The following is a 14,055-nucleotide window of genomic DNA, read 5'->3' as shown; positions in this document are numbered from 1 at the left end:
CCACACCCTCTCCAGCATTTGTTGTTCTTGATTTTCTGACAATGCCCATTCTAATTGGTGTGAGGTGATACCTCACTGTAGTTTTGATTTGCATTTCTCTAATAATTAGTCATGTTGAGCAGCTTTTCATGGGCTTCTTAGCCATCTGTATGTCTTCTTTGGAGAAATGTCTATTTAGGTCTTCTGCCCATTTTTGGATTGGGTTGTTTTTTTCATATTGAGCTGCATGAGCTGTTTATACATTTTGGAGATTAATCCTTTGTCCCTTAATTCGTCTGCAAATATTTCCTCCCCTTCTGAGGGTTGTCTTTTCGTATTGTTTATGGTTTCCTTTGCTGTGATAAAGCTTTGAAGTTTCATTAGGTCCCATTTGTTGATTTTTGCTTTTATTTCCATTACTCTAGGAGGTGAATCAAAAAAGATCTTGCTGGGATTTATGTCAAAGAGTCTTCTTCCTATGTTTTCCTCTAAGAGTTTTATAGTGTCCAGTATTACATTTAGGTCTCTAATCCATTTTGATTTATTTTTGTTTATGGTGTTAGGGAGTGTTCTAATTTCATTCTTTTACATGTAGCTGTCCAGTTTTCCCAGCACCACTTATTGAAGAGACTGTCTTTTCTCCACTGTATATCCTTGCCTCCTTTGTCATAGATTAGTTGACCATAGGTGCGTGAGTTTATCTCTGGGCTTTCTATCTTGTTCCATTGATCTATGTTTCTGTTTTTCTGCCAGTACCATATTGTCTTGATTACTGTAGCTTTGTAGTATACTCTGAAGTAGGAAGTCTGATTCCTCCAGCTCCGTTTTCTTCCCTCAAGACTGCTTTGGCTATTCGGGGTCTTTTGTGTTTCCATACAGATTTTAATATTTTTTTCTAGTTCCGTAAAACATGCCATTGGTAATTTGATAGGGATTGCACTGAATCTTTAGATTGCTTTGGGTAGTATACTCATTTTCACAATATTGATTCTTCCAATTCAAGAACATGGTATATCTCTCCATCTGTTGGTATCATTTTTCATTTCTTTCATCAGTATCTTATAGTTTTCTGCATACAGGTCTTTTGCCTCCCTAGGTAGGTTTATTACTAGGTATTTTATTCTTTTTGTTGCAATGGTAAATGGGAGTGTTTCCTTAATTTCTCTTTCAGATTTTTCATCATTAGTGTATAGGAATGCAAGAGATTGCTGTGCATTAATTTTGTATCCTGAGACTTTACCAAATTCGTTGATTAGATATAGTAGCTTTCTGGTGGCATTTTAGGATTCTCCATGTATAGTACCATGCCATCTGCAAACAGTGACAGTTTTACTTCTTCTTTTCCAATTTGTATTCCTTTTATTTCTTTTCCTTCTCTGATTGCCGTAGCTAGGACTTCCAAAACTACGTTGAATAATAGTGGTGAGAGTGGACATCCTTGTCTTGTTCCTTATCTTAGAGGATATTCTTTCAGTTTTTCTCCATTGAGAATGATGTTTGCTGTGGGTTTGTCGTATATGCCCTTTCTTATGTTGAGGTAGGTTCCCTCTATGCCTGCTTTCTGGAGAGTTTCTATCATAAATGAGTGTTGAATTTTGTCAAAAGCTTTTTCTGCATCTATTTAGATGATTATGTTGTTTTTCTTCTTCAATTTGTTAATATGGGGTATCACATTGATTGATTTGCATATATTGAAGAATCCTTGCATCCCTGGTATAAACCCCACTAATCATGGTGAATGATCCTTTTAATGTGTTTTTTGGATTCTGTTTGCTTGTATCTTTTTTGAGGATATTTGCATTTATATTCATCAGTGATATTGGTCTATAATTTTCTTTTCTCATAGATTCCTTGTCTGGTTTGGTAGCAGGGTGATGGTGGCCTCATAGAATGAGTTTGGGAGTGTTCATTCCTCTGCAATTCTTTGGAAGAGTTTGAGAAGGAAGGGTGTTAGCTCTTCTCTAAATGTTTGATAGAATTCACCTGTGAAACCATCTGGTCCTAGACTTTTGTTTGTTGGAAGATTTTTAATCGCAGTTTCAATTTCATTATTTGTGACTGGTCTGTTCATATTTCCTATTTCCTCCTGGTTCAGTCTTGGAAGGTTATACCTTTCTAAGAATTTGTCCATTCCTTCCAGGTTGTCCATTTTACTGGCATAGAGTTGCTTGTAGTAGTCTCTTAGGATGCTTTGTATTTCTGCGGTGTCTGTTGCAACTTCTCCTTTTTCATTACTAATTGTATTCATTTGAGTACTCTCTCTCTTTTTTTGATGAGTCTGACTAATGATTTATCAATTTCGTTGATCTTCTCAAAGGACCAGCTTTTAGTTTTATTGATCTTTGCAATTGTTTTCCTTGTTTCTATTTCATTTATTTCTGCTCTGATCTTTATGATTTCTTTCCTTCTGCTAACTTTGGGTTTTGTTTGTTCTTCTTTCTCTAGTTCCTTTAGGTATAAGGTTAGATTGTTTATTTGAGATTTTTCTTGTTTCTTGAGGTAGGATTGTATAGCTATAAACTTCCCTCTTAGAACTGCTTTTGCTGCATCCCATAGGTTTTGGATTGTCGTGTTTTCATTGTCATTTGTCTCTAGGTATTTTTTGATTTCCTCTTTGATTTCTTCAGTGATCTCTTGGTTATTTAGTAACATATTGTTTAGCCTCAATATGTTTGTGTTTTTTACGTTTTTTCCTCTGTAATTCATTTCTAATCTCAGAGCGCTGTGGTCAGAAAAGATGCTTGATATGATTTCAATTTTCTTAAATTTACTGAGGCTTGATTTGTGACCCAGGATGTGATGTATCCTGGAGAATGTTCCGTACACACTTGAGAAGAAAGTGTAATCTGCTGTTTTGGATGAAATGTCCTATAAATATCAGTTAAATCTATCTGGACTATTGTGTCATTTAAAGCTTCTGTTTCCTTATTTATTTTCATTTTGGATGATCTGTCCATTGGTGTAATTGAGGTGTTAAAGTCCTCCACTATTATTGTTACTGTCGATTTCCACATTTATAGCTGTTAGCAGTTGCCTTATGTATTGAGGTGCTCCTATGTTGGGTGCATATGTATTTATAATTGTTATATCTTCTTCTTGGATTTATCCTTTGATCATTATGCAGTGTCCTTCCTTGTCTCTTGTAACGTTCTTTATTTTAAAGCCTATTTTGTCTGATATGAGTATTGCTTCTCCAGCTTTCTTTTGATTTCCATTTGCATGGAATGTCTTTTTCCATCCCCTCACTTTCAGTCTGTATGTGTCCCTAGGTCTGAGGTGGGTCTCTTGTAGACAGCATATATATGGGTCTTGTTTCGGTATCCATTCAGCAAGCCTGTGCCTTTTGGTTGGAGCATTTAATCCATTCATGTTTAAGGTAATTATCGATATGTATGTTCCTATTACCATTTTCTTAATTGTTTTGGGTTTGTTTTCGTAGGTCCTTTTCTTCTCTTGTGTTTCCCACTTAGAGAAGTTTCTTTAGCATTTGTTGTAGAGCTGGTTTGGTAGTGCTGAATTCTCTTAGCTTTTGCTTGTCTGTAAAGCTTTTGATTTCTCCATTGAATCTGAATGGGATCCTTGCTGGGTACAGTAATCTTGGTTGTTGGTTCTTCCCTTTCATCACTTTAAGTATATCATGCCAGTCCCTTCTGGCTTGTAGAGTTTCTGCTGAGAAATCAGCTGTTAACCTAATGGGAGTTCCCTTGTATGTTATTTGTCATTTTTCCCTTGCTGCTTTCAATAATTTTTCTTTGTCTTTAATTTTTGCCTATTTGATTACTATGTGTCTTGGTGTGTTTCTCCTTGGGTTTATCCTGTATGGGATTCTCTGTGCTTCTTGGAGTTGGGTGGCTATTTCCTTTCCCATGTTAGGGAAGTTTTTGACTATAGTCTCTTCAAATATTTTCTTGGGTCCTTTCTCTCCCTCTTCTCCTTCTGGGACCCCTATAATGCGAATGTTGTTGTGTTTAATGTTGTCCCAGAGGTCTCTTAGGCTGTCTTCATTTCTTCCCTTTTTTTTTTTTTTCTTTTTTCTGTTCCACAGCAGTGAATTCCACCATTCTGTCTTCCAGGTCACTTATCCGTTCTTCTACCTCAGTTATTCTGCTATTGATTCCTTCTACTGTAATTTTCATTTCAGTTATTGTACTGTTCATCTCTGTTTGTTTGTTATTTAATTCTTCTAGGTCTTTGTTAAACCTTTCTTGCATCTTCTCGATCTTTGTCTCCATTCTTTTTCTGAGGTCCTGGATCATCTTCACTATCATTATTCTGAATTCTTTTTCTGGAAGGTTGCCTATCTCCACTTCATTTAGTTGTTTTTCTGGGGTTTTATCTTTTTCCTTCATCTGGTACATAGCCCTCTGCCTTTTCATGTTGTCTATCTTTCTGTGAATGTGGTTTTTGTTCCACAGGCTGCAGGACTGTAGTTCTTCTTGCTTCTGCTGTCTGCCCTCTGGTGGATGAGGCTATCTAAGAGGCTTATGCAAGTTTCCTGATGGGAGGGACTGGTGATGGGTAGAGCTGACTGTTGCTCTGGTGGGCAGAGGTCAGTAAAACTTTAATCCGCTTGACTGCTGATGGGTAGGGCTGGGTTCCCTCCCTGTTGGTTGTTTGGCCTGAGGCAACCCAACACTGGAGCCTAACTGGGCCTTTGGTGGGGCTAATGGTGGACTCTGGGAGGGTCACACCAAGGAGTACTTCCCAGAACTTCTGCTCCCAATGTCCTTGTCCCCACAGTGAGCCACAGCCAGCCCCTGCCTCTGCAGGAGACCCTCCAACACTAGCAGGTAGGTCTGGTTCAGTCTCCCCTCAGGTCACTGCTCCTTCCACTGGGTCCCGATGTACACACTACTTTGTATGTGCCTTCCAAGAGTGGAGTCTCTGTTTCCCCCAGTCCTGTCGAAGTCCTGCAATCAAATCCCACTAGCCTTCAAAGTCTGATTCTCTAGGAATTCCTCCTCCCATTGCCAGACCCTCAGGTTGGTAAGCCTGACGTAGGGCTCACAACCTTCCCTCCAGTGGGTGGACTTCTGTGGTATAAGTGTTCTCCAGTCTGTGAGTCACCCACCCAGCAGTTATGGGATTTGATTTTACTGTGATTGCGCCCCTCTACCTTCTCATTGTGTCTTCTCCTTTGTCTTTGGATGTGGGGTATCTTTTTAGGTGAGTTCCAGTGTCTTCCCGTCGATGACTATCCAGCACCTAGTTGTGATTCTGGTGTTCTCCAATTCCTCTACTTCTTTAGTATGCTATATCCAGTAAGTCAACAAAACCCATCAGATCTGCCTTCAAGATACTTGCAGAAGATGACCACTTATATTCGCCAGAATGACCACTTGATAAAGCCACCATAATTTTTGTGTTACTGCAAAAGCCTCTAAGCTGATTTCCCTGCTTAACTATTCTGAAGCCAGATTCTGGTCGGTATAAGTCAAAATCTCATTTGTGCACGCAGAATCCTACAATGTCTTCCCAAGTCACTCAGAGTAACAGCCAAAGTCCTTACCGTGACCTGGAAGACTGCACAGTCTGACCCCCCAGCACAGCTCTGACTTCACCTTCTAGTACTTTCCCTAGGTTTCTCTTTGTTTTAGACTCACAGACTTTTTTTGAAGTTCCTCAAATATGCCAGGAAAGCTTCGTGTTACTTCAGGGTCCTTGCAATTGCTCTTTCCTTTCTTGAGATGTTTTTCTACCAAAAAATCTATGTGTTTTATTTCTGAACCTCCTTCAGGACTTTCTTTACTCAAATACCACCTCCTTGGAGGCCTTTCCTGGCCACTAATCTAAAATTGCAGCCTCCTCTCCAACTGTCTCTTGCCCTAATTTCTCACTTTGTTTTTCTCCTTAGAACTTACAGCCATCTAACATAATAGATATTAGATTATATATGTTTATTGCCTTCATTTATCCCACAAGAATATAAAGGTATGGAATTTTGTAAGCATTGTTTACTGCTGTATCTTCAGCCTTGAAAAACATTCATAGCCCATAGTAGGGGCTCAACAAATATCTGTTGAATCAATGAAATCTGTCACAGTCTAGAATTTTTTAAATGGTTGGGAACTTCACTCAGCCTTCGTGTCAGAGCCACTTTTCTTTTTTTTCTTTTTTTCCCCTAAAACCATGAAATGGTGCTACCATCCTCCTTACTGCATCAGGACATTACAAGTAAAAAGTTTAATCTGCTTCTTGCACTGGCAGCTCATGAGCTCAGATTTACTGATCTCTGATGGCATTTATGTACCCACTGTTTATTTATTTTGGAATTATTTTATTATCAGCTTTGCATGGTTATAAACCATTGCCAGGATCGAAAGCCCTCAGAGGACTGTTATTACTCATCTTCACGATGCTCCCTGACCTGACCTTCAGAAATAACTGCAGCTCCTTTCAGAAGCTGGAGATAATAAAATCTTCCTTACTTGCTCTGGGCCGAAGAGATTACTACCCAGCGCCAACAACAAGCTGCAACTCTCAAGAATCATCACGCCTGCCCACGATGCACCACAAGATATACACCCTTCCTCACATTAGAAAGGCCATTGGAATCACCCAGTGGTGTGTTTAAAGGCTTTGTTCATGTGTAGGTCTTTCTCTTCCCACAACAAACAAAAAACAAATAAGAAAACAAAAAACAATTTCTGCCTTCATTCTTTAACTTAAAAAGGAAGAAAATTCTTTAAATTATGGGAAGAAAATTATTCTATAGAAAGTTTCAAAAATAGAACAAGTTGCCTATAATCACACCATTCCAAGACAACCAACTTCTTCAATTTTGTGTATCACTTTTCTGTCTTTTTTCATATAAATAATTTATAGTAGTAAGTTTAGTGTACATGCAATTGTGTATCTTTTTGAAAATAAATATTACAATCATCATTTATTAGGTGGTTAACAAAAATTTAATGAGCACAAACTATGAGCCATGTACTCTTCTGGACATGTGGCTTATGTAACCAAGAATCACAGCCTGTCTTCCAGGGGCTCTAAATCAGCATTTTTCAATAGCAACATAATGTAAGCAACATATATAAGCTCAAATTTTCCAAGAAATGGGTAAATTGGTTTTACTGACATATTTTAACCCAGCATATCTCAAATATTATCATTTCAACATATAAATGATATAAAATTGTTAATAATGTTTATAATTATTAGTAATTATTATAACTGTTATTAAAGTATGTTACTCTTTTTCCAAACCAAGTCTTCAAAATCGGATGTCTATTTCACTCCTGTATCGTATCTCAGTTTGGATGAGCCCCATGTTGAATGCTTAAAGGCTAGCAGCAACCATACTGGACAGGGCACTTTTCCATGTTTCTAGTTGTTTTCTTCACAGTTATCATCTTTCATGTTTTCCTAACAAGCCATTGGATTTATAGTGTCCTTCTCTTCTTAATGAACTTTTATCTCCATCTTTTTTCACAATTAAAAATGATACAGCAATGAATTTATTTTTCCATATTTTGAATTAGTATTTAATTAGACTACTCTCACAGATATGAATGATTGAGGCAAAAGGTTCAAACATGGTAACAGTTTTGTTACACATTTCTGAGTTGCTCTGCAAAAAAACAGAGTGATTTTACCTGCCCCCAGCCATGTGTGTGAGCCAGCTTCACTGAGAATACCCTACCCCCACCTTGCATTTCCATATCCTTCCCGATGTCCTTCCAGGCCTCTTGGGCTTTAGCTTTCCAGAGTTGTCTTCTGTTATTCTGTTTGCCTTTTTTTATTTGGTTTCTTTGGTTCTGCTTGCTTTCCTTGATTTAGGGTATACATTGGTTTTGCTGTTGCTGTTGTTTTTATATTAGAAAATAAAGTCCCAATTCTAATTCCTCTCACTACTAACAGAATTTCTCCTCAATATGGGGCCAACCCCTACCCAGCAAGGAAATGCAGATTAAAGCAGGATGGAATTTTCAGTCACCTTTAACCCTTTTCTTTCTTATTCTCACTCCTAAAAGGAAAATATCTTCTAGAATGGTAATATACCTCATAGTTATGCTATGAAAAACAAAAAATTAATTAAGAAGAGATATATTTGCTGGTTTATCTATTTTATGAGTCTAAACAATATGAAAACCCAGAGTTAATCGGGTCTGCCCATTTTGAATGCAAAAGGCAGCAGCCGGATGAAGAAGGGATCCAAAGGAAGAAGAAGAGAAAACAATGGAAGGGGAGGTAGAATTCTGCACATTCAACCCTGAAGGAAAGGACAGCTGAGGTCAGCGTTAAAGAAATATTTATGATCTGTTATAGATTTTAAGAAACAAGACAAGCCTAAGTTTGTGTTATTTCTGGTTACAGACTGGGTCTGTCTGTGCACCTTTCTTGTCACTGTGGGTCAAAATAATAGGGTCACATGTATTTTTGCCTAATTAAATAATACAAACATATTCCATCAGTATTTTGTTTGCATTTTTAAGACAACAAAAATGAAATATTTTCTATAACTTTGTTTCTGGTTGGAACATACATATTTTTTACCTTTTATCTTGAAATAATTTTAGACCTACAGAAATGTTGCAAAGGGAGTACAGAGAATTCCCATATACACTGCACTCAGCTTACCCAATGTTCACATTTCACATAACCATGGTAAATTTATTTAACATCAGTACAATACTACTAACTGAACTACAGTTTTTACTTGGATTTCACCAGTTCTTCTACTAGTGTCCTTTTATTTGTTCTAGGATCTTATCTAGGACATCACAACACATTTAGGGATCATGTCTCCAATCTGTGACAGTTTCTCATTCTTTCCTTGTCTTTCATGACCTTGACATTTCCAAAGGGCATTCAGGTCAGGCATTCTGTAGAATGTCCCTCAATTTGTGTTTTCTAATGTTTTCTCATGGTAAGACAGGTCATGGGTTTGGAGGAAAAATACTAGAGAGGGGAAGTGTTAGTCTCATTGCATCATATCAAAGGTGCCTGACTTCATCATGATTTATTACTGATGATCTTGTATTTTCATTTAATGTGTCCTTGGTTTAATTTACCCATGGTCTTTCTTCAGCTACTGATATCTCAAAAATTATAGAAGAGTGAAGAGTGACATTTGAATACAAATAATGATTTTAAGGACATATGAAAAGTTACATTCTGAATTTTATTGCCTTCGAATATGACACCATAAGAGACTTCATTTTCCAATGAAGGTAGCACCATTTTATTTTTCCACTTTTATATGTTTATTTTTTATTTTTAAAATAATTTTTGCAAGAATAGTACAAATAACCTTTTTACTGAACTATTCAAGGGTAACTTGATTACCTAATGCTCCATTACCCCTGAACACAAATAAGGATATTCTCCTACTTAACCACAATACAACCATCAAACATAAATTAACATTGCTACATTTACTACCATCTAATCCACAGACTCCAATACAGTAGCCTATTGTCCTAATCATGTCCTTTCTAGAAAAAAAGATCCATGGAGATAAACAAAGCACATTTAGGTGCCCCATTTCTCTAGTCATCTTCAATTTGAGGTAGTCCTTCAGTGTTCCCTTGACTTTTAAGTTCCTGACACTTGAAAATTATAGGCCAGTTGATTTGTGGAATGTCCCTTAGTTCAAGTTTATCAGAAGTTTCCTCATGATTAGATTCAGGGCAAGAACAGTACAGATGTGATGCTGGATTCTTCTCATTGCATCTTAACATGTGGCATGTGATGTTGCTGTGTTGTATTACTGGTCACGTTAACTTTGATCTTTTCACTCAGGTTTTGTCTGCCAGGTTTCTCCATTGTAAAGTTGCTGTTTCTCCCCTGTGAGTAAAAAGTATGTGTGGAGAGGTCCTTCGGGTCTGTGAATATCTAGTTCCTCATCAAACTTTTACCCATTAGTTTTAGCCTCCATTGACATTTCTTGATCAAATTATCACTATGCTAGTTGCCAAGCGATGATTTTCTAACACCATCATTTTTTCTACACTTATTAATTGGCATTCTACTGCAAAAAAAAAAGCTTTTTCTTCCCCTCATTTATTATTCTCTTATTTATTTATCAGTATGGCCTCAAAAACATTTATTTTATTCAATTGGTTATAATCTATCACTATCATTTGTTTTATTTTGTGGCTCAAATTGTCCCAGCCTTGGCCAGTGGAGCCCTATCAGGGTGGTTTTCATTATCTTTTGATGTGCTGCTATCATTCTTTAAACACTTCTTTGCTTTCTGGTACAACAAAATATTCCAAGATTGCCTTATACTTTCCCTGCCCACACCCTGAAATCAGTCACTTCTCTAGAGAGTTCTGGTTCCTTGTAGTGGAGAAAGGAATTTACAAGCTATGATCTGGGAAACGGGTGTGCTCATTATTATTAGGGTGTCACTGTAACCAGGGCTTCTCAGTGGACAGAGCCTCACATACACATTCACATCTGTATTTATTTCTATCATTAGTTATATACATTGAAAAGTGTGAGTTCACATAGATACCACCAATTACAATCCAATCTTATGGGGTTCATTTCCATTTTTCCCTTTCCAAATTTCTAACTCCTCTCTCTGACAGGAGCAACTGACTTTCATTGTACTTAAAATATATTCATAGATGTTGCCGATGGGATCCTAGTTGCTGAGACCCGTGGCAACAATTTTCCAGGTGGTCCTTCCTGTATGCTGCATCACAAGTGTGACCCACAACATTAACCATGAGACTGACAGGATCTTGGTGCTCTGGCCTGGTGTCAGACCTGAGCCTCTGATGTGGGAAGGCCGAGTTCAGGACATGGGACAACCAGCGACCTCCCAGCCCCACGTAATATCAATTGGCAAGAGCTCTCTCAGAGATCACCTTCAAAATGCTAAGACCCAGCTCTACCCAATGGCCAGCAAGCTCCAGTGCTGGACCCCCCATGCCAAACAAGTACCAAGACAGGAACAGAGCCGCACCCATTAGCAGCGAGGATGCCTAAAATCATAACGTCACAGACACGCCAAAACAAACCACCAGATGTGGTCCTGCCCACCAGAAAGACAAGATCCAGCCTGAACCACCAAAACACAGGCAATAGTCCCCTCCACCAGGAAGCCTATACAACCCACTGACTGGAGGCAGACGCCAAAAACAATGGGAACTACAAAGCTGCAGCCAGTGAAGAGAAGACCCCAAACACAGTAAGCTTAGCAAAATGAGAAATATGCAGCAGATGAAGGAGCCACGTAAAAACACACCACACCAAACAAATGAAGAGGAAATAGGCAGTCCACCTGAAAAAGAATTCAGAGTAATGATAGTAAAGATGATCCAAAATCTTGGAAACAGAATGCAGAAAATACAAGAAACGTTTAACAACAACATAGAAGAACTAAACAGCAAACAAAAAATAATGAACTCAATAAATGAAATTTAAAATTCTCTAAAAGGAATCAATTAGCAGAATAACAGAGTCAGAAGAATGCATAAGTGAACTGGAAGATAAAATAGTGGAAATAACTACTGCAGAGCAGAATAAAGAAAAAAGAATGGAAAGAATTGAGGACAGTCTCAGAGACCTCTGGGACAATATTAAATGCAGCAACATTCGAATTATAGGGGTCCCAGAAGGAGAAGAGAGAAAGAAAGTGTCTGAGAAAATATTTAAAGAGATTATAGTTGAAAACTTCCCTAACATGGGAAAGGAAACTGTCAATCAACTCCAGGAACTGCAGAGGGTCCCATACAGGATAAATCCAAGGAGAAAAATGCCAAGACACATATTAATCAAACTGTCAAAAATTAAATAGAAAGAAAAAATATTAAAAGTACCATGGAAAAAGCAACAAATAACATACAAAGGAATCCCCAAAAATTTAACAGCTGACCATTCAGCAGAAACTCTGCAGGCCAGAAGGGAGTGGTAGGACATATTTAAACTGATGAAAGGGGAAAAGCTATAACCAAGATTACTCTACCAAGCAAGGATCTCATTCAGATTCGATGGAGAAATTAAAACCTTTAAAGACAAGTAAAAGTTAAAAGAATTCAGCACCACAAAACCAGCTTTACAACAAATGCTAAAGGAACTATTCTAGGCAGGAAACACAACAGAAGAAAAAGACCTACAAAAACAAACCCAAAACAATTAAGAAAATGTTAATAGGAACATACAAATAGATAATTACCTTAAGTGTAAATGGATTAAATGCTCCAACAAAAAGACATAGACTGGCTGAATGGATGCAAAAACAAGACCCGTATATATGCTGCCTACAAAAGACCTACTTCAGACCTAGGGACACATACAGACTGAAAGTGAGGGGATGGAAAAAGATACTCCATGCAAATGGAAATCAAAAGAAAGAAAGCTGGAGTACCAATTCTCATATCTGCCAAAACAGGCTTTAAAATAAAGACTATTACAAGAGGCAAAGAAGGACACTACATAATGATTAAGAGATCAATCCAAGAAGAAGGTATAACAACTATAAATATTTACACACCCAACATAGGAGTACCTCAATACATAAGGCAAATGCTAACAGCCATAAAAGGGGAAATCAACGGTAACACAATCATAGTAGGGGACTTTAACACCCCACTTTCACCAATGGACAGATCATCCAAAATGAAAATAAATAAGGAAACACAAGCTTTAAATGACACATTACATAAGATGGACTTAATTGATATTTATAGGACATCCATACAAACCAACAAAATACACTTTCTTCTCAAGTGCTCATGAAACATTCTCCAGGAGAGATCATATCCTGGGTCACAAATCAAGCCTTGGTAAATTTAAGAAAATTGAAATTATATCAAGTATCCTTTCCGACCACAACACTATGAGACTCGATATCAATTACAGGAAAAACACTGTAAAAAATATAAACACATGGAGGCTAAAAAAATACACTCCTAAATAACCTAAGGATTACTGAAGAAATCAAAGAGGAAATCAAAAAATACCAAAAAACAAATGACAATGAAAACATGATGGTCCAAAACCTATGGGATGCAGCAAAAGCAGTTCTAAGAAAGAAGTTTATAGCAATATAATCCTACCTAAGGAAACAAGAAACATACCAAATAAACAACCTAACTTTGCAACTACAGAAATTAGAGAAAGAAGAACAAAAAAATCCCAAAGTTAGCAGAAGGAAAGAAATCATAAAGATCAGATTAGAAGTAAGTGAAAAAGAAATGAAGAAATAACAGCAAAGATCAATAAAACGAAAAGTGGGTTCTTTGAGAAGATAAACAAAATTAATAAGCCATTAGCCAGACTCATCAAGGAAAAAAGGAAGAAGACTCAAATCAATAGAATTAGAAATGAAAAAGGAGAAAAAACAACTGACACTGCAGAATTACCAAGGATCATGAGAGATTACTACAAGCAACTATATGCCAATAAAATGGACAACCTGGAAGGAATGGACAAATTCTTAGAAAAGCACAACCTTCTGAGACTGAACCAGGAAGAAACAGAAAATATAAACAGACCAATCACAAGCACTGAAATTGAAACTGTGATTAAAAATCTTCCAACAAACAAAAGCCCAGGACCAGATGGCTTCACAGGCGAATTCTACCAAATATTTAGAGAAGAGTTAACACCTATCTTTCTCAAACTCTTCCAAAATATAGCAGAGGGAGGAACACTCCCAAGCTCATTCTACAAGGCCACCATCACCCTGATACCAAAAGCAGACAAAGCTGTCACAAAGAAAGAAAACTACAGGCCAATACCACTGATGAACATAGATGCAAAAATCCTCAACAAAATACTAGCAAACAGAATCCAACAGCACATTAAAAGGATCATACACCATGATCAAGTGGGGTTTATCCCAGGAATGTAAGGATTCTTCAATATACGCAAATCATTCAATGTGATACACCATATTAACAAATTGAAGGAGAAAAACCATACGATCATCTCAGTTGATGCAGAAAAACCTTTCAACAAAATTCAACAGCCATTTAGGATAAAAACTGTCCAGAGTGTGGGCATAGAGGGAACCTACCTCAACATAATAAAGGCTGTATATGATAAACCCACAGCCAACATCATTCTCCATGGTGAAAAACTGAAAGCATTTCCTCTAAGATCAGGAACAAGACA

Source organism: Tursiops truncatus, chromosome 10 (assembly GCF_011762595.2).
Source record: "Tursiops truncatus isolate mTurTru1 chromosome 10, mTurTru1.mat.Y, whole genome shotgun sequence".
Lineage (NCBI taxonomy): Eukaryota > Metazoa > Chordata > Mammalia > Artiodactyla > Delphinidae > Tursiops > Tursiops truncatus.
The sequence above is the reverse complement of the archived record's forward strand: the minus strand, read 5'-3'. Positions refer to the sequence as shown.